At 42.4% G+C, this 21,990-nt stretch overlaps 1 protein-coding gene across 3 annotated transcripts in view; it reads right to left on the reverse strand.

Annotated features, from left to right (window-relative positions):
* Positions 1-8,773: 8,773 nt before the first annotated feature.
* Positions 8,774-21,990, reverse strand: part of LOC131035770 (pentatricopeptide repeat-containing protein At3g02330, mitochondrial) — a 28,518-nt gene continuing 15,301 nt past the window's right edge. For 2 of the 3 annotated variants that reach the window (XR_009104004.2, XR_009104001.2), the window contains 3 exons: positions 9,466-9,548; positions 9,257-9,330; positions 8,774-8,904 (listed from right to left, as the gene is read on the reverse strand). The gene's annotated coding sequence lies outside the window, so the exon portion shown is untranslated. Of the gene's footprint in view, positions 8,905-9,256; positions 9,331-9,465; positions 9,665-21,990 lie in introns of those variants that run through there. The other variant, XR_009104002.2, reaches the window with a different exon arrangement.

The following is a 21,990-nucleotide window of genomic DNA, read 5'->3' on the forward strand; positions in this document are numbered from 1 at the left end:
CTCAAATATGACCAAATCTCTGTCGAAGAGAACTTTGCAGAGAAAATAAAGCCAACAGGATATAGCGGGAGTCAAGTGGTCAGTGGAATATATCCATACCACTATCAAAACCCCATGGAATGAAGGAATGAAGAAAATTAAGTCACAATTAAGGGTTAGTTTGGTGAAACCTACGATGGGGTATTTCTTATTCATGATAAATCCCTGCGACATTTTATCTATGTATGATTCCAACCCTTGCCCTTTTGTGAGGCGAAGACCTCAAGATCTGGGAAGATGTTTATTACTGGCTCCATTAAATGAAACCCTAAACTCATGGCTATTCCACACCCATAAAAAGCATACTGCAATCAAATTCTACTAAGGTTTATGGGATGGATCCCAAAATAGTCTTGATAACGCTAGTTAGCTTTCCATTAGCACACCTTGTTTTAAGAAAGGTCATTCTATTTATATTACATAATAACAAGCACACTTCAAACAATAAAAAGAGGCCGATGTGATCCATTCAATTTTCCCAAATTTAACACATGTTTTTCAATGACTGCCACACCTGAGTTTCAACTCACAAACCTGATTGTGAAGGATGCAGTTTGTTTTCAGCAATCTAAGAGGATCAACTTCACTGAACGACAAGAAGATACCACAAGAACAATCGAGCTCTTGGGTGGACTTTGGATGAGAAAACAAGAGGACATGTTGAAGAATTGATCGCACTTTGAGATCATAGACTTCCTCGAGACTATGCCATTGTAATGTTCCCCAACTGTACTGGCGGAGGAAGCAAGGGTGTACAGTAGTGTTGGAGCAGGACCGTACGGTAGTGCAGTCGTACGGTGTTGGAACAAAGATCATATGGTGAAGGAGATTGTGCGTATGGCTGCCAAGGAAGGGCCATGCAGTAGTGTCGAAGAGGCCGTACGGTGGTGCCAAGACCGTACCGTACGGTGGTGCAGGGTCGTACGGTAGTGTTGAAGAGGCCGTACAGTGGTGACAAGGTCATATGGTGATGCCAAATAGGTCGTACGTTAGTGTGGAGGCAGGCCGTACAGTGGTGATAAGGGAGTGTAACCGTACGGTGAGGGGGTACGGTAGACTTCAACTTGTGCGGGGGTTAATCTCTCGCAAGTGTATTGAGTGACGAATTCGGAATATTAGGAATCCTTATGCATGTAAATCAGATTAACAAATACTCAACAAATACTCAACTGGAGAAGTAACAATGATGAAATTCAAGATTTGCCAGATCCGGAACAAGAACACCGAACAGAATAGGGTGAGGTGTGAATCCCACCGAAACTGTAAATACCAAATAGGGAGGGTCTTGTTAGAGTAAAGTAATTAATTAACTTTGCTCTCCTCTTAAGATTTCTCTTTATGCATACATTAGTCATTTAATAATTAATATTTAATTATTAAATGCTCACACCTTAGGGTTAGGTTTTCCTTTTGGTGTTGATCTCCTTTATAAGGATTGATCTCTTGTATTATTCATATTCTTGATTCATATTTTTCTCTGATAATATCTTTTCTCTTTGTCAGAGCCAAAACCCTTGTATTTGTTCTCTCTCTTTCTCTGTGACAGGTTTCTTGCATGCAGGTTTTTTTTGGGTTCTGTGGATTTGTATTTCTCAAATCCTACATGGTATCAGAGCTGGATCTGCTGCAGCTTGTTCAGACTTTTGAAAGATTTTGAGATCCAGGTTTTGGTTGCATCAGATCTGTGTTTGTATTCTGTTTTTTATTTTGGAATAGGGGGTATTTTTTTTTTGGTGCACTTTGAGCCCAAACGGACCTCACCGTTGAGCTCGTAGCGCCCAAAAACCCCTATTTCCATATAAAATTCGTCCGATTTGGACACAGTTGCACCAGGAGGCAAATTTTTTTTGGCCCCAAGGCCGTACGGCCCTAGGGCACGACAACTGAGGCGAAAATTTCAAAAAAATTAAACAAAAATCGCAATTTTTGTTTAAATCGGGCGCAGCCTCTTTTGGAGGCACGCGCAGCCCGGCGGTAACCCCCGCCGCGCCCCCGCTGCACCGCCTGCCGCCCACCGCGCCGCCCACCGAGAACCCCCGCCCGAGCGCCGCCCGCCCGCAGCCAGCGCGCCGCCCGCCGCTAGCTGCGCCGCCCCAGCGCCGCCCCCGCGCCGCCGCCTCCTGCGCCCGCCCCTGGTCGCCCAGCGGACCAGGGGCTTATTTTTTTTAAGCCCTTGAGGGCTTAAAGGGTCTATTTGGGCTCTTTTGAAGCAGTTTTACTAAATCGGGTATAACTCGGGCATTTTAGCTCGGATTTTCGAATGAAAATAGGCGTTGGAAAGCTGGTTCCGAGCCCGATCTAAAAGATGGAGATCTTTTTTTCTGATTTTTCCGTTTTGCAGTGTTTTTTGCAAGTCGAAGTCAGAACAAGTTTTTTGCACTCCAGGAGCCATATCTTTTGCATACAGACTCCGTTTTTCGAAAGCGAATAGGCGTCGGAAAGGTGGTTCTGTACTCTTTCCAGATCTACAGTCTATTTCATCAGAAAAATCTTCAGGTGCTCCAAATTTTGTCTCAACCTGTTATTGCTTTCTATCATTTTCTGGCTTTCAGTTTGTACTGGGGATTAGTTTTTTGCATTGTGGGGGGGTGTTTTCTCTTGCTTTCTGTTATTTACATCAGAAAACTAGAATTTACAAACACCAATACAAAAAAAATCAAACCCCCTTCTGCATCTTCTGTCTAGTTCTGAAAGACCACTTAATAATAATTAAAATTTCAGAGCAGTTGAGGCACAGTTCACAGGATGGCAGACAGACCTATTGAATCTCTCACACCGCATAATTACCACACTTGGAAGGGTCGCATGATGACTCTTCTCCAGTCAAAAGGGTTATGGTCCTGTTTGGATGAGGTTCAGCCTCAGTTGACACGTCCTTTTGAGATTATGCAGCACAGGAACAATATGGATCAGGCTATGGGATTGATGGCTTTACACATTTCCGACAGTCTCCAGTTTCATCTTGAGGGTTGTATCACTCCTCGAGCCATTTGGACCAAGTTTGAGGGACTTTTTGGTACTGTCAACGAGTTCAAAGCTTTGCAGCTTGAGGCAGAGTTAACTTCCTTGGTACCTGATTCATTTCCTTCTATTGAGGACTTTCTGATGAAGTTCAAACAACAAAGATCTATCTTGCAAGGTTGTGGTAAGACTAAGACTGATACAGAGTGCATTTTCCTGATTCTCTCTAAGCTTCGGGGTCCATTTCAGATCTTCTCTTCGACCTTCTATTCCACCATGGATGCCTTGGGTGCTCGACATGTCATGCCTTCTTTTGAGGTCTTTTGTGATCGTCTGACTCGTGAGCAAGCTAAGCTTAAGCAGTTGGATTCACTTTCAGGTTCACAGAACCAAGCATTGGTAGCCCAGTCCTCCAAAGGAAAACAGAAGCAGAAACCGAAGCCTAAGAAAGATTCAGAGGCTAGTGAGAATCCCTCCAAGCCACCACCTAAGTCTGATTCAAAACCACAATTCAATTCTAAACAGGGCAAATCTTCAAAGTCTGGTGAGTCTTCCTCCAAGACTAAGAAGAAATCAGGTGATCCTTGCAGTTTTTGTGGCAAGGAAGGACATCCCGTTTCCAGGTGTTGGAAACGTTTAGAGGCTTTGGAGGAAGCCATGCAGCAGCATAATATCAGTACACCACAGCCTCCTTCACAGCCCACAGGGAAAGGTCATGCTCTTTCTGCACAAGCATTGTCCTCAGCGTCCACTTGGATTCTAGATTCTGGTGCCTCTCACCATATGACACACACACAGGATTTGGTCACCGCTCTTGCTCCTACAGGCACTCGACATATTGCAGTTGGTGACTCAGCACAACTTTCCGTTCAGGGTTCTGGTACTGTTTCATTGGATGGTGGTTGTCTTCAGGATGTGCTTTTGGTTCCTGACATTTCGACAAACCTTCTATCTGTTTATCAGATTTGCCACTCTGGCTCTGGTAAGACAGTTGAGTTCTCTCCACATGATGTGGTTATTCGAGATCTTCATGATCCTGACTTGGTTGTGGCTACTGGGAGTGTGGATTCTGCATCTCACTTATATAGTTTTGATGGCTTTGAGAGTTCAGACACTGTTGGTTCCTCTCTTATAGCACATGCAGATTCAGTGAGCAGGCTTTGGCATGAGCGTTTTGGTCATGTCAATTACAGATATCTACAGCAGATGAGTACACAGGCACTTGTGATTGGGCTTCCACAGATTTCTTGTACAGATGGTGTATGTCGTGGTTGTGTCCTTGGCAAACATCATCGAGATCCTTTTCCTAAGGGTCGAGCCTCTCGTGCTAGGGCAGCCCTAGAGTTGGTACACAGTGATCTTATGTCCTTTTCGACTCCTCCTTTTTCAGGGGCCCGTTATGTACTCACTTTTATTGATGACTTCTCCAGACGTACATGGGTGTACTTTCTTAAGTACAAGTCTGATGTCTTTGACTCTTTCAGGAAGTTTAAGACATTTGTGGAGAAGCAATCTGGACTTTCTATCAGGAGGATACGCACAGATAATGGGGGGGAGTATGTAAATCAGGCTTTCAGAGATTTTTGCACTGAGCATGGTTTACAGCATCAGTTTACAGTTCCTTATACCCCTCAACAGAATGGTGTTGCTGAGAGAAAGAACAGAACCTTACGGGAGATGGCAAATTGTATGATACAGTCTCGAGCTATGAGTTCTTCATTTTGGGCTGAGGCAGTCAATTGTGCCAATTATATTCAGAATCGAATGCCCCATAAGGCATTACGACATATGACTCCTGAGGAGGCTTGGACCCATGTCAAGCCTGATGTTTCTACATTCCGAGTTTTTGGTAGTGAGGCTTGGGCATTTATTCCTGATGCTCAGCGGATAGCCATGGAGAGGAAGAGCCGACCACTCATATTTGTTGGCTACTGTGAGGATGTTAAGGCATACAGGTTGTTTGATCCTGATTCTAGAGAGGTCTTGTTTCGGCGGGATGTCCAGTTTGATGAGTGCTATCCTCAGATGGATTCTCCATCACCAGCTTCTCCCTCATTGCCTACTCCTTCCTCTTCATCTCTTGAGGATTACTTATCTCTTGAGGATGATGTAGATCATGATCCACCATCTCCACCACCACCAGTTGCTCCGTCTTTGCCGAAGTGGGCCCGTGATACTGTTGATGCAGCTGGTTCTTTGGCAGGTGATCCTTCAGATACTCGTCGCACTCGTGCTCAGACATCTGGTTCTAGTCTTTTGAGTCATACCCTTTCAGATGATCCTCAAAAGTTTTCAGAGGCGACAGGACACCCAGAGTGGGATAGGGCCATGGATGAGGAGTATTCTTCTTTGATGAAGAATCATACTTGGGATCTTTGTTCTCTTCCTAAGGGAAGAAAGTTGGTTCGGTGCAAGTGGGTGTATCGTACCAAGTATGCTGCAGATGGTTCTATTGATAAGTATAAGGCCCGTCTTGTTGCGAAGGGGTTTTCTCAAGTAGAGGGTATTGACTACTCTGAGACCTTTGCTCCTGTCGCCAAGATGAATTCTATACGCCTGGTACTTTCACTTGCAGCTTCACAGGGATGGACAGTGTTTCAGATGGATGTGAAGAGTGCCTTCTTGCATGGAGACCTACATGAGGAGATCTATATGGAGCAGCCTCAGGGTTTTGTGCAGGACACTTCTTTGGTTTGCAGACTTCGACGTTCATTGTATGGTCTCAAACAAGCCCCCAGGGCTTGGTATGAGAAGATGGACTCCTTCTTGCTTTCCTCGCACTTCACACGCTGTCATTCCGATCACACAGTCTATATTCAGCGTCAGGAGGGTGATCTTTTGATTCTAGTGCTATATGTAGATGATCTCATCATTACAGGTAGCTCATCCTCCATGATTCAGAGTGTTCAAAGAGCTTTGATGGAGCAGTTTGAGATGACCGATCTTGGTCTCTTGCACTTCTTTCTAGGTCTACAGGTTATTCAATCTTCGGATGGGATTTCCATTTTTCAGGAGAAGTATGCTCTTGATATGCTTCAGCGATTTGGCATGCTTGATTGCAAGTCTGCCCCCACTCCATTTCAGTCAGGTGTTGTTTTGTCTTCCACTTGCTCTACTCCTTCAGTAGACCCCACTTTATACAGGCAGTTGGTTGGCAGTCTGTTGTACCTGACACATTCTCGTCCTGATCTTTCCTTTGCGGTTGGCCTTGTCTCTCGGTTCTCCCATGATCCTCATGAGAGCCATTGGCAAGCAGCCAAACGTATTTTGAGATATATTCGAGGCACCACACATTATGGCATTCACTACTCTTCAGGATCCCCTCACATCATTGGCTTCACTGACTCCGATTGGGCTGGTGATGTCAATGATCGGAAGTCTACTTCTGGCTTCGTTTTTTGCCTTGGTTCTAGTCCTATCACATGGTCTTGCAAGAAGCAATCTGCTATTGCATTATCATCTACAGAGGCTGAGTACCGTGCAGCAGTGTTAGCCAGTCAGGAGGTTTTATGGCTTCGGCAATCGATGACAGAGTTTGGGTTTCCTCCAGATTGTCCCACTATTCTTTGGTGTGACAACCAGAGTGCCATTCACATTTCTCGCAACCCAGTGGAGCATCAGCGGACAAAGCATATTGAAATCCACATGCACTTCATCAGACAGTTGATTCAGGATGGTTCTCTCATCTTGGAGTATATTCCTACAGAGGAGCAGGTTGCAGACATCTTCACTAAACCTTTGGCATCTCCGCGCTATCTTCAGTTGCGCTCAATGCTTGGGGTGAAGGAAGTTGTCCTTGGGGGGTCTCAGTGAGGCCTTCCTTCCTTCATGTTTTCTTTTCAGCATGATTCTTTATCTCTTTTTGGAGAGGAGTTTTTTCCCACTGGGTTTTCTCCTTTACTCCACTTTATAGAGATTTTCTTGTATTTGGGTACCTCATCAGGCCTTGTTGCCGGGACCCTCTTTTGCATTGTAGTTCCTTTGCTTTCTTCTGCATTGTTTGTAGCTGCATTGTAGCTCATCTTAAGGGGGGGTGTTAGAGTAAAGTAATTAATTAACTTTGCTCTCCTCTTAAGATTTCTCTTTATGCATACATTAGTCATTTAATAATTAATATTTAATTATTAAATGCTCACACCTTAGGGTTAGGTTTTCCTTTTGGTGTTGATCTCCTTTATAAGGATTGATCTCTTGTATTATTCATATTCTTGATTCATATTTTTCTCTGATAATATCTTTTCTCTTTGTCAGAGCCAAAACCCTTGTATTTGTTCTCTCTCTTTCTCTGTGACAGGTTTCTTGCATGCAGGTTTTTTTTGGGTTCTGTGGATTTGTATTTCTCAAATCCTACAGGTCTTTCACCTCCGAAATGGCGGAAACCAGAACTCCAACAGGAATTCGCACAAGAGAGAAAAATATCCAAATTCGCATACCTACAACAATGACTAATACGGCCATATATATGAGCTTTGGGAAACTTCCCGAAGGGTTACGAACGGGCTGACACGACCAACACAAACTTGTCTAATCTAATTAAATAAAAGGGACCGAAAGATTTGTTATTAAATTTGGGGCCTTACAACAAAATAATTAGATTTATTATTTAATTATATCGGGGACATCACAGCCATTAATGCCCACCTGTATATGATAGAGTGGAAGGTATTAGGCCAATGTAGGCTTCCACGAGAAAAAGTTGTGGGGGACTTTTGAGGTGTAACGGATGTATCCATGCATTTTGTGAAACTCTGCAATAAACCCACTTGAGTGTGGGAGATTAAAATCATTACTTGCAGGAAAGCAATAGGGATTGGGATATTAGACAACAAGGGTAACAATCCCTACACTCATCGAACATCCACCCTCCACTACTTTTACTAAACTCATTACACCCCATCCTTATGTGCCCATAATCTCCAATCTGGAGGAGGGTCAATGTTCCGCAATACTTCCAAACCAAAGACCCACTAGAAGATGTTTAAGATATTATGCCAACTTGAAAACGTCAAACCCATCTTAACCATGACAATCTGAACAGAACCAGGGGGTGGAAGCTGATTTAGTTAGCATATATTGTCTTAGTTATGTTTTGCTCAATGTTTATCCCCAATGGATATGTTAATGCTTTGTCAGCTTGTGGAAGTTAAAAAAATAGTTTCTTGGTAGTTGTTGATGGTTATGATTACTTGGCAACTTTCAAGGGATTTTTATTGATCTCTTGTAATCAAGGAAGGCACTGCATGTTGGAATTGCTCCCTGAACTACAGTTCTTTATAAGACCATACATGAAAAGAATAGTACAATGTCCCAAAAGAAACTTTATGGAATAGTTATTTGATTGGACAAGAAGTTGAAAAGTAATTGAAATACATGAATGGCATAGTGTACCTGCTTGCCTGCAGGAAGTAACAAGAGGAAGATTTGTGCATAGCATCTACATCAATGACTTTTGCAACAGAAAACAAGAGCTTCTGAGTAGCTAGTTTTTATAGAAAAGTAGAAAAATTGTAGCAATGAATCTATGTAATGAACAAGACAGTGAACCATAAATAATACGCAGTCACTGCTCATTGCAATGAATTTGTGAAATGACATGTCACAGTTCATTTAAACAGAAAATAGAAAAGGCCTTTGACATTAGCGTATGCAGAATGACAGGACAATCCACTCCTCAATCAACTTCATAACAAAACACTGCATAGTATATACTGTTCAACACAAGAAATATGAAGCCCTGGTAATCAAAGAAAAACAATTACCTACTCGACAAAAATGCAGAGATTAAGAGACTGTATGTCTCTAATTTATTTTTCCAATTTTGCTGCCCCATCTAGGTAGATTACAAGAGCTGGATGGAATATAGGACAACCTAAATCGGTCAGTGCTGCACTCATGGTTAGGTACCTGTGGGTTTGTATACAAATTCAATATAATTAGCCAAACCAAAGTATAAACCCAAATATAAAGAATTTGTTGTCCAAATATGGAACAAGTATTATGTACATTTGTCAAGGTTTTAGGTCACTGTTGTTGCAGTTATCATATTTCAAGTAGTCCACTCCCTATCCATTCATCGAATTAATATTGAAACTTTAATCATGTTAGCAAACAACATTCTTAGTTTCTCATGTTACCTTAAAATTCTCTCAATCTGCTCTAATAACTTTGCATTTTGTTTTAAGGGCAAAGATAGTTTCATCCAAAATATGGTAGGATATGATTACTAGAACAGAGAATCGTATTAAGAGCAAGTTACCGTGAAGCTAATGTTTTGGCATTTTGTTCCTCATGTTCCACAAGCCTTGAATGGTTCAACTCATTGCATTAGATCTGGTGAAAGAAACCAAAAACAAAAATCAACGTTAGGAAACGGGGTATTGATACATGTATCTCCTCTGAGACCTATCTAAGAAAATATTAGCTTTCATTAATCCTAAGACTGTATGCCAGCATCAGAATATATACCAAATTTGACTCCCTTTGAATGAATTAATTGGCCAAGCCTTGATGCCTGAAGGAAATGTTGAAGCTCAAGCAACCAGATTGCTCTGTCAACATATAAGAACATACTAAGTTCCTCTGAAAGCTTGCTTCAATTATCAATAATACATAATCATCTTCACCAAAAACTTTATAGCGGAAGCTCAAAACTGCCTAAATTCACCTAAACACAGATATGAAGGCTGTTCTTAGTATAGTTAGTCCACAAAACTTGGTATTTCTATATTATCTTACAAGTGAAAAATGCACAATACTAACTTTCCCTGAGTTTTGTAATAAAATGCATGCCCCACAAACAACAGGAAAAACAAACTTTTGTATCACTAATAAATCCATCTCAAAGGATATAGAGGACACAAACTCTATAATACTGAAGCATCTCAAAAAAGGACTACTCTTAGAATGGAAAGAAGCATGAAAACCTTAAATGCAAAGAATGGAAGCAGACCAAAAGAGAAAAGTCATCCTTTGGTGGTTGTTTTATATTGGCCTCCTATAACATAAAAGCAAGTCTACATTAAATACACCACCCTAACATAGGTCTTATAAAATTGTAAATCCCAAGGTGCATAAAACTTGTACTTGACTGGATCTACCATAAAATATCTCAAGGAACGCCACTAGTTGGTCCCTCAAGGGTAATATAATTAGAATTCTCCATGGACACTCACAACCAGCAGCCTGGAGCCCGATAAGGTAGGTTTACAAGATGTAGGAATATGCACAAACAATCTGTAGGGTGATGGCATTCTCTTGGTGTGAAAATTGATTGAGACTTGCCCTATGAAATGAATAATTTTTTCTTGTGTGAAAATGAAACAACGGCTCAACAATAGTGTTGTGCATTATGCACACCCCACCCTGCTTCACAGGGGACCCCCATTGTTTTTTGAAAATCTGCCCGATAAAGAGAAGTAGAATCGACCAAGCTCTCTGAAAATTGCACAAATTGGCTTAGAGTCCCGAGTTTGGCAAAACAAAATCACTCTATTAATTGAAAATCCCCGAACTTCGTACAGGGAGAGGCGTTTGAAGTAAAATAGAAACTCGCATTTCAAATGAAATTCGCTCAAAAAGAAAGGTAAAGTCGCGTGATTTATTCTGAAATCCCGAAATTTGAATCAAAGACAGAGTGAAACCCTCACCAAATCGCAGAGAAAAAGCAAAGTTTGACGAAGTGAAACCAAGTCAAAATCGCACAAGGCAACCAATATAGCCGAGTTTGACTAAGTGAAAGAGAGCTAAGAAAATCGCACCTTTTAGGGCCAAGACCCGAGTTTCACAAAGAGGTTGCTTTGATCAAAGCGCGCAAATTTTATTATGAGCTATTTTGGCATATTTAAGCTCGGGCCTTTTCTAGGTTTTGTGAGATAGAGGTACGGAGCGGACATCAAAAGGATTCAACCAAAGTTCGCACAAAGCCCGAGTTTTGCAAAAAGAAAACAAGCAAAACTAAATCGCACAAATTTGCTTAAAAACCCGAAATTCAAATGACATGGGCGAATAGGCAAATTCGACCCTTTATCAAATTCTGCGACTAGATCAAAGTTCGGTCTTTTTGGTTTCAGAAGAAGGGTTTGCTCATCTCATGCTAAATAGCTGAGGTTTAGCAAACCAAAACCGCAAGCTAGGGCAAAATCATATGAAATCACGCATTTTCAACAAAGTGGCCGAAGTTTGTAGAGGGCGAATAATGTAAAGTGAGGAGTCAACTTAAAAATTGCACCACTTATCTCAAATTCCTGAAGTTCACAAAGGCAAGGACGTTTAAACAAAGTCACATAGTCTCGTCAAAAATCCCAAGTTTGCAAGTTAGGAGGGAGGGCATTTAAAACCAAAAAAATACAAAAATGCACACTTCCCCTAAAAATCGCGAGTTTCATTAGAAGAAAAGTGTGTTTGAATCAGAGTTCGGCGATTTTCGCCCAAGCTCATTAAAATAGCTGAAGTTTATCATTAGCAAATTGGCGTAGGAGAAGGCTCAAAATTTTTAAACGCCTTGCAAAACTGAAACCCCAATTAAGATAGCATTTTTTTCGCTAGGAAAGCCTGAATTTCACTAATCAAAGGTGAAAGGGGGAAAGAAAACAAATTCGGCCATTTTCATGAAAAAGACCGAATTCCTTAACCAAAAAGGTGAGCAAGTAGAAAGGTTTGGTATGTGTGTTTAAAAAAATTGCAAAACAAAGTTCGCACCTTTTAAAGAAATTGGCCAAATTTCAAAAGAAAGGCGTTTAAACTTAAAAATAAAAAATCGCTCAAAACATTTGAAATAACTGAATTTTATTATAAGACAAAAGAGTGTTCAAACAAAATTTCGACCTGTAATTATATTTTGAGGGAAAAGAGGACAAAGTTCGTTCATTTAAAGTAAAAGCCGAGTTTCGTTAAGTTATAGAGCGTTCAAACAAAGGTTTGACGATTTTTTTTTGCACAAAGGCAAACATCTTTCATCTTCGCCAAAGCAAAGCCCGACATTGCCCTAGAAATTTAATATTTGTTGAATTTATTTAATTTCGCGAGGTGATTAACTCAAGTCAAAATGGATTGTTTGTTGCCGATGAAGAACGCACCGCAAAGCATAAAACGAAGCACGGGGAAGCACGCCATCACCAGACGACAAGTTGGAGCCTTAGCAAGATTGAAGACAAAAGAGCACTCAGAATGCAACAAGTGTGTGCATTCTCAGAAATGAACAGCTAGAATTAATTCCAGAAAATCAGTTTAAAAACTGAACTGTTTTATTGTAAAAGGACTGTCTGTGGGCCCCCTCTAATGTATTTAAAATGAGTGGACACAGGTCAATTATTTCAAACTACCAAATTGACCTGAATTGATGCCAAACAATTGTGGGTAGTTGAGAAAGTGGTTGAGAGGACAACTAAGGATTAATTAGGCATGGGTTAAAGCTGCCAAGTTTCTAGAAGGCAGATCAGGGCCCTTGGATGCAGTCAATCCTGGCCTTTGATTCAAATTGTAAAATTTATAAAAGGCAAAGGCCTCTCTCTTGTAAAGGGTTAGGTTTTTTAGGGGTTAGATTTTTTTGTAGAAGGTTAGATTTTAGTAGTTAGATTATTAGGAGTAGAATAAGACTGCTGCAGCAATTGTTGTAATAGCAGTTAAAATCAATATATGAACATTGATTTGGTGTTTGGTATTTTGGTTTTATTCTATTTGCATGGTTTTCTTCCAGCTAGTTATAAGTAGAGTTCAATGATTTCAATGGCAAAATGTGGGGGGTATTTGATGCATTTCAGGTTCATACCATTGGGGACCTGTTGATTGTAGGTCACCGTGCATGGTTAGTCTGAACCCAAAACTATGCTCAATTCAACTGTGGGTATTCATTTCAGGCTATGCCAAAATTGGGTGTCTGGAAGAATGTCCATAGTCTGAAAATCCTTCGTTCCCTTGGAGATTGCACCGTTCTTGTCGAGTTGTGAGGGTGTCTTTGGCAAAACAAGAATTGGTTACGGAAATTTGTCTACCCCCAGCACTAGTCATTCCTATCATTGCACTTAGGATCCCTAAACCCTTCCCTTTTGATTTTATTTCCCAACTTGAGAATCGCAGCATCGTTGGATGCACACCAGCGTGTTGTAAACGTAAGGCCCCTTGTGTTTCCAGCAAAACACATCAAACCGTTGAGTTATCCTGCAATCCTGACCTGACATTTGGAACCTTGAGGTTGTCCCCTTTGATCAACTAAAACAGCATTAGGGATTCCTTACGCAAGAGAGGATAGGATACTTGGCAACATTCTATTCTACGTTGGCCGGAAGGAGTTGGTTATCCGACTTTAGCCATGTCAACGAATAGCACTTGAAAAGGGAAAGGAAGATATTTTCCCTTGGAGTGAAAGTTCTATATTTTAATTTTATTTGTAACATTTGCCTTGATGGTGATGCGCCATTTCATTCTCTTTATGCCTCTATATAATTATTGGAACACAATCATGTGAATGATGAAACAAATTTATTCCATTGCTTATGGGACATTAGATCTTTGGTCAGTTTGTTGCACAACCAACCTCACTCACTCTCTTTTATTCTATAAGTTTGAATGTAATGCAAATTGTTTGGAGGGCATGAGCACCAATTAAGAGGCAAGTCTTTACATACAGATGGCAACAACTATCTTTGCAAAGTAAAAAGAATCAACAAAGATAAATTGAATTGTACTGTACTAGAAAGTGACAAATTACTAACAAAGATTGCTTTATTCATTCAATATATTGCTTATACAAAGACCATAGACAATGTGGCATTTATAAGATCAAACAACTTTTCTTGAATATGAGAATTCTATAACCCCAACAGTTACCAAGTAAAACACAACCATTGCAACTATTTAGAAATTGACTTTAACAACTACCAAAAGCTACCAAGTAATTAACAAATAGTGGGGAATACCCATATGAACAAAACATAACCAAAGCATAATATGCTAGCTACATAATCTCACCCCAAATAAAACTCTTCCAGGCAACAAAAGAAAACAAAAATGAATGTAATACTAAGTGACAAGGGAGGATGACGTCACTAGAGGTGCTGCAGCATCTTCAAATATAGAAGGTGGAGTTGAATGACAATAAATTGTAACCCATAACTGATAAAATTCTTTAGTTTTTTGCTTCAAGTGACAAATAGCAAGAAGTTCACACACTTGATGAAGTCAAGGACCAGGGGGTCTTACCAAATTGCCCAATCATGCAGCCAAAAATACACAACTCGCACATTTCTAAACACAATATTGAAACTTTCCCTTATTAATTGGCAATAAAATCATTATAGCAGGTTTATAGTGTAGAGCATTTTGTCATTGATGTCCATGTTGGCTTAGTATCTGTATTAGCTGGCTGTCTATGTCACATCTTCAGGTGTCTTGTTTGAAAGATTTGTCTCCTTCTGTGGATTCGATTTGAGTTCAAGTGTTATAAAAGACTGACTCGGTGCTTGTTTTTGTGCTTACATTTGGCAAGTATCTTCCTCTTTGTTGGATATCAGTTATGATGATGACTGGGTAGTTAAAAACTGTAAATGATGTTCAATTTACAGTTCAATATGCAAGATGTATTCTAATTTATATTCTCTCTATCTATGTATTATCTATTTATATTATAAATCTGACTGTCTTCTTTTGTATGGCAGGTGAGAGGAGTATTTATCGATTTCAATATCCTTCTCACAAATATCGATTGATATATATATGCAAGAGGGGAGGATCAAGCAATGCCTTGACCGGTCATGTCTTATGGACATGACCGATCAAGACATTACTTGATCGCACCCTTTGATATATAATTATCAATCGGTGTTTATTCTAATCAACAGCCCGATACTAATCGGGATCTACGTAACTTAGTGTTCAATGCCAATCGGTATTCATGTGGCATGTTAACCGATGCCAATCGGTGTCTAAGTTGACCAATACCAATCACTAACTAATAGTTATAAACCAAGCGGTGCATACTTTGCCACCCGATAACAATCCGATAATCATCATTTGTTTACTGCTGTGAAGATATCCGATATAAATCGGGATGCATGGTTAACCCGATAATAATCGGTGATCACTGTTATAATGCAAACCGATATACTATACTATGATATGATTATCAATATTGATCGATTAAGTAGATTGGACATATACAACTGAAGAATGATCATCAAATGAAATAGCTTGAAGTTTTCCTGATAGTTTATTGATAGGATAAATGATTGAATGAGAGACTTTATTTATCTCTCATTCAATCATTTATCTTACCGAAGCTACCATACATTAACAAAAACAATTGTATCTGCAATCAAATGTTTCTGGCAGTACGTGTGTTTGCAGCATTTGTTCTTTGTCAGAGATGTGCATTCTTCTTTCTTGTTCTTTGACAGCGGCATACACTTGGATTGGGATGGATTCTTCTGGCACTCCAATAAGTAAATACATGGCTTTGTTTGGGTGTAACTGTTTAAATGTTTTTTTCTGCAGTGGAGCCATTTTGTTCATGTTCAGTGTATGATGATGATGAAGCCTGTTCTGAGTATTTAATGTATTCAAAAAATGATTCAAGCCTTCTGTGTGTGTGATTTTCTGCATCGAGCTGGAATACGTGTTGGTAGAATTCGTGTTGGAGTTCAACTTTTATTGGATAGCAACTGCGACTAAGTTCCAAAAATTAAAAAATGTCTCTTTTGTTTGTCAGATATTTGGTATTTGAACTGCAAGAGTATCACGTATCTTTTTGAGGCATTTTTTTTTTCAATCAAACTTTCAGAATTACACTGAGTGTAGACGTGATATTTTATTTGGTGTGTTGAAGCAGATTAAAGTGTTGGTGGTGGCGAATTAAGTTTTGACAGCCTTTCTATTGTGCCGTTTTTATCTTATAATATTTTGGATTCTTCTTGGCTGTGATAAAGGGTTTTTTATGTGTGAAGCCATTTTATTCTTATGTGTCAATGCGATAGATGCAGGGTGAGTTGTCCAAAGGAAACGATGTTGAAAGGTTTAGGGGAGTATTCTATTTGTTTTGAGTTGGTGTCGACTACGGTGGAGAATGATTTACGTTACAAAAGATAAATGATTCTTTTTTTGGTGAGGTGCCTGTGTGTCTGTCAAGCCAATAAAGGGAATTCAAATTGAATATACATTTCTTCGGGGTTATTGTATTATTGATCTGTTTCAGTGTTTTTAAAAAATTTGTGTGCTATATGATCGAAATGGAGCAGCATATGAGAAAAGTGTGAGATCATTGATATATTCAGCTGTGTTGTACTTCTAATTATTGCACTGATTTCAAATTTCATCTTGAGGTTCAAAAAGGGGAATGGTTTGTTATCGGAAAATATGTATCGTTTAGTAATGTTAATTATTGATAGTCAGTTAGCCGACGGGTAGGTAGTTGGAGTCGCGACAGTTGTGTCGCGACCCCTTCGGCTGTCATATATTGTAACACCTCCGGGTGTTGGAGGACATGTAATATGGACGACGGATTATAATATGAACATCTTTTGACATTAATGGAAAGCTTATTCTGGTACTTCCTTTGTAATTGCATTGTGCATTGCTGTTCAGTTTTTGTATTCTTCCTGTTTACCCAGTGAGGTAAACATTTGGCGCCGTTGAAGGCATATTAAAAATCGGAGGTTGCTGTTCAGAGGATGACACAGATTCACTAAATGGATTGTTCCATTGGCACCAGGAGGACTATGAGATGTTCTCACCCTCCTGTAACGTATTAAGCGTCGAAGGAGAGGAGCCAGATCAATATCCTCCAGAATACGGGGAGTATAAGGAAGGAGAAGCTACAATGGACACCGTACCCGCACATCAATTTAGAAACAAGGAGGCCATGAAGTATGAAGAACCGACGGTGAAACCTTTGAATCTAGGTACGGAGGCGGATAAGAAAATCATTCTGGTAGGAGATGACTGGAACCCAGTGCTGAAAACGGCCGCATTCAAGATTTTCACCGAGTACAAAGATGTATTCGCATGGACTTATAAGGATTTGAAGGGAGTCCCACTGGAGTTATGTGTTCATCGTATTCTGTTGGTACCAGGAGCAGTACCAGTACGGCAGCGACCGTACAGGATGAATAAAAACTATGCTGCAAAAGTACAAAAAGAGATTGAACGAATGCTGGAGGCCAAGATTATCTTTAGGGTGCAGAATAGCGAATGGGTATCCCCCATCGTAATATCTCTCAAAAAGGATGGTAACGAGATCCGGATTTGTGTCGACTTCCGGCGACTCAATGCAGTTACCATCAAAGATCCATTTCCCATACCGTTCACGGACTCTATTCTGGAAGAGGTGGCCGGCCATGAAATCTATTCATTTATGGATGGATTTTCCGGCTATAATCAGATATCAATAGCGGAGGAAGATACGCTGAAGACGACATTTGTGGTGGAGGACGGAGTATATGCTTACAACCGGATGCCCTTCGGTCTCTGCAATGCTCCGGCAACGTTCCAACGAATAATTCTCCACATTTTTGATAAGATGTCCGTGGGTAACTTCAAGGCGTTCCTAGATGATTGGTCCATCTACAGCGGGGAGGAGACGCATCTGAAGGCACTCGGAGAATGTATGGACAGGTGCCGAAGGGCACGACTCGCACTGAACCCTAAGAAATGCAGATTCATGGTACCTCAGGGTAGACTACTCGGACACATAGTGTGTAAAGCGGGACTTAAAACAGACCCGGATAAAGTTCAGGTGATTGTGGAGATGGAACCCCCACAGGATGTCTCAGGGGTGAAATCTTTTTTGGGACACATCGGGTATTACCGAAGGTTTATAAAAAATTTCTCCCAGATATCTTACCCCCTGGATAACCTCACAAGAAAAGGGGAACCGTACGTATGGGGAACGGCGCAGTCGGAATCCTTCGAGGAATTGAAGTCACGACTGTTGGCGGCACCAATACTGGCCTACCCAAACTAGGACAGAGAATTTCATGTGCACGTCGACGCCTCCAACTATGCAATAGGTGCAACATTAGCACAAGTTGGGGATCATGGGTTGGATCACCCAGTCTACTTCGCCAGTAGACTACTCTCGAAAGCTGAGAGGAATTACAGTACAACTGAACGGGAAGCGCTCGGCATGGTTTACGCAATACAGAAGTTCCGGCATTATTTGTTGGCGACACCCTTCACCTTCTATGTAGACCACCAAGCTTTGATGTACTTGGTGAATAAACCTATTATTCAAGGACGGGTGAGTCGGTGGCTGTTACTACTGCAAGAATTCACATTCAACATTATAGTACGGCCAGGGAAGAGCCATGTGATCGCTGACCAACTGTCACGAATCAAGTCGGGAGAACGAGCGGAGGGGGTGAATGATGATTTTCCGGATGCGCACTTATTCCGGATTGCGGTTTTACCATCCTGGTACACTCGTATTGGCGAGTACCTATTGACGTCCCAGTTCCCTCGGGACATGCCACCAGGGGAACGACGCAAACTGGTTCTGAGGAGCCGAACGTTCCAACTGATCAATGGACTCCTTTACAAAATGGGGACAGATCAAGTACTCCGCCGATGCGTGATGGAGGAAGAGATACCGGGGATTTTGAAGGAAGCACACGAAGGACCCGCAGGAGGTCATATGGGGCCGGACACGACGGCTAGGAAAGTACTGTTAGCCGGACTATGGTGGCCGACGCTACACAGCGACACCAGAGAATGGGTCGGAAGCTATGATACATGCCAGAGGGCCGGAAAACCACTAAAACGAGACTTCATGCCATTAAACCCTTCAGCGGCACAAGAGTTATTCGAACGTTGGGGGCTTGATTTTGTGGGGCCTTTAAAAGTCAGCAGACCGCGGCGATGTACATACATCGTGGTAGCTACGGAATACTTGACAAAATGGGTCGAAGCACGGGCCCTACCCGATAACACCGCGGTGAGTATAGCCAGATTTATTTATGAACAAATTATCACGAGATATGGAATTCCGCTTCAGATAACAAGTGACAGAGGAGGCCATTTTGTGAACCATGTGGTGAGACTCCTTATGATGGAGTTCAAAAATTTTCACTCCTTGTCCAATCCGTATTACCCGAGGGCCAATGGTCAAGCGGAGGCGACCAACAAGATTCTGGTTTCGGTCATCTATAAGTCGTGCGGGGTAGAAAAGGAAGATTGGGAGGAGCGACTACCGTCGATGTTGTGGGCATACCGCACCACCTACAAAGTAACGACGGGCCAGACACCATTTCAATTAATGTACGGACAATAAGCGGTAGTACCGATGGAGTTCATGGTGCCAAGTCTCCGAATTGCTATTGAGAATAAACTTGGCGATATGGAGAGCCTGAGGGAGCGCCTGTATGCTCTAAACAAACTCGATGAACGAAGGCTGATGGCACAATGGGTGACAGACGTGGCCCAGCAACGAAGGAAACATTGGCACGACCAACACATTCGGCGGGCGAGGTTCACCCCAGGGCAGTTAGTCTTGAAATATAATGGACGAAACGAAATTAAACCGGGGAAATTCAAAGTCCGATGGTTAGGGCCCTTCCGGATACATGAGGTCAACACGAACGGGGCGATAAAGTTATGGACGCTGGACGGGAAGGAGATACCAGATGCAGTCAACGGGTCGAAATTGAAGAACTATCACGAACGGAGGGAAACGGGACCCTCCCAGTCAGTCAGCCGCTAAAAAAATAAAAAATAAAAAATAAAAAATTGAAAAACTTGAAAAAAAAAATATAAATATATATAAAATAAAAAAAATTTAAAAAAAAAAAAAAAGGAGAAAGTGGCCCGGTGGAACCACTGACGGTGGAACCACCGTGCGGTGGGACCACCAACGGTGGCACCACCGTGCGGTGGGAGCCACCGAAGGCCGCAAGGTTAAAACGCCACGTAAGCTATAAACACCGCCGAGGGAACGAAGGAGACACCACGCCAAGCCGCAAGGAAAAGACGCCAAGGAAAGGAAGAGGACGCACATCGCCGAAGGCACACCACGCCACGCCGCAAGGAAAAGACACTACGCCACACGAAAGAAGCCACCACGCCGCACACCGCACATACCCCACGGACAGGCAGCAAGAAGTTTGGGTTTGCTCCTCCCGGTGTCTACCGCACGCCCAACGCACAGGCACATACAACTGTGGGATCACCTGAGGGGAATTACTTGGCAGGCATTTCCATGCATGGCCAACATTTCTTCAAAACGCGTATTTGCAATTTGTGCTCCGGATTGTTCAAAACACGTATTCGCAATTTGAGGGCATGCGAATTGGAGGTGGATTTTAACCGTTCTGACCTACGCTTGGGTGTGGGAGTCATTGGCCGTGGTCATCGCACAGCTAGACGTGTAGCAAGTCTGCTTGGAAGTGGCACAGTCATCTCGGTTAAGGGAAGTGTTTGATTGCTGGGCGTAATAGAACATTCCGCACCGACTCGTATTGGTGATTTGGGGGCTCCAATTGTATTGATCTTTCCACGCGCGTCCTGGTTGGTACTGGCGGCGCTGGGCCATATATGGCCGCGTGGACAGTAGTTGGTTGGCAAGCAGAGTGATGATCACCTCCGCACGGTCTTAGCTGCCCGGAGGTAGTTAGCGGCTTTTGCAACGACACGGCTAAACTCAAGAATCAGTTGCAGGAGGAAACTAATGGAGTCTACAAGAAAAAGGAATTGGAAAAAACGGTTGCAGGAGGGCAGCCACATGAATAAGGATAAGCAAGTTCTCCCTTCGGGTGTACGCATAGCAGGTAGCACAATGGACGCCACACAGAAGAGAAAGACACCACAGCAGCATGCCGCAAGAGGGAAGAACACATGGACTCCGCAGAATATCACCTTTGAGGGATTGAATGGGTCCGAATGCAGGAGGTGGTGGCAAGATACACCAGATGATGATTTGGTGAAGAAGAGCCTTCGGAAAGCAGGAGTGGAGTGGGCCATCCGAATGCCTGTGTTTGCTATCCGTGAGTACGAGGGAGCATTACGGTTCATGGTTGATACCTTTGATAGCCATTCACGGACGAGTACTTTTGAGTACCTTGGGAAGGATCTCACGATATCCTTCAAACCGGCAGATTTCACGAGAGTGTTTGGCATTCCAGGAGTACATGGCAAGAAAGTGGAATTGAAAGCTAAGAAGATGACGCGGGAGGAAAAAGAATATTGGATTAAACGAGTATCCCGAGACTTGACCACAGCAGAATTGGAGAGCATTGTTGATGCCACGAAGAGCCGTGGGATGCGTAGGTCTTTTGTTGCCGAGGGCCATTGGCGGTGCATAATGGACGTCCTCAAGAGTAGGTTGACGGGGTCTGGTAGGGCATCGGATATCGCTCTACCGCAGATCATATTGATGAATGAACTTCTGAATGGCATTGTGTATGATTGGGCTACATTGTTATCAGAGCGGATGTGCGAGTTCTTGAGGATGGAGCATCGCACGTTCTACATGCCCCACTATGCCATCGGATTGTTTCTGGAGGCCACACGAGAAGTAGTACCGGAGGCAGAATTGGAGATACAGCCGCAGAGACCATTGACTGTAGGTGAGCCTCCTATCATGCATTGGAGACACCTTGACATTGGCCATTCTTCCGCGAAACGGAAAAGGATAGTAGAGACCCCCTCGGCAGAACCTGATAGTGGAAGAGAGACTTCCAGCAGCGAAGAGGCTTCAGAGGAAGAGGATTCGGCGGAGGATAGTAGCAGTAGGGCGACAGAAGAGGGGAGGATGGAGCCCGCGGGGGAGCGAGTCTTGTTTGCGCCACCCTCACTACCACTTGGCACACTTGTGAGGTCATCCACGGGAGTGGGAGGCACGTCGATTCCAGCTTTTGGGGAGGGCCGCACGCCCGTTGCACTTGGGCCCATGCAGCAGGTGGCATCACCTTCCATCGTACCACCTCCGCAGGCTAGTGCGCCACCCGCGGGACCGCCTCCGGCCATAGAGGCACGTACAGAAGGCATGGCGGAGTCATGTGGATCACCGCA

The sequence above is a fragment of the Cryptomeria japonica genome, chromosome 5, assembly GCF_030272615.1.
Source record: "Cryptomeria japonica chromosome 5, Sugi_1.0, whole genome shotgun sequence".
Classification (NCBI taxonomy): Eukaryota; Viridiplantae; Streptophyta; class Pinopsida; order Cupressales; family Cupressaceae; genus Cryptomeria; species Cryptomeria japonica.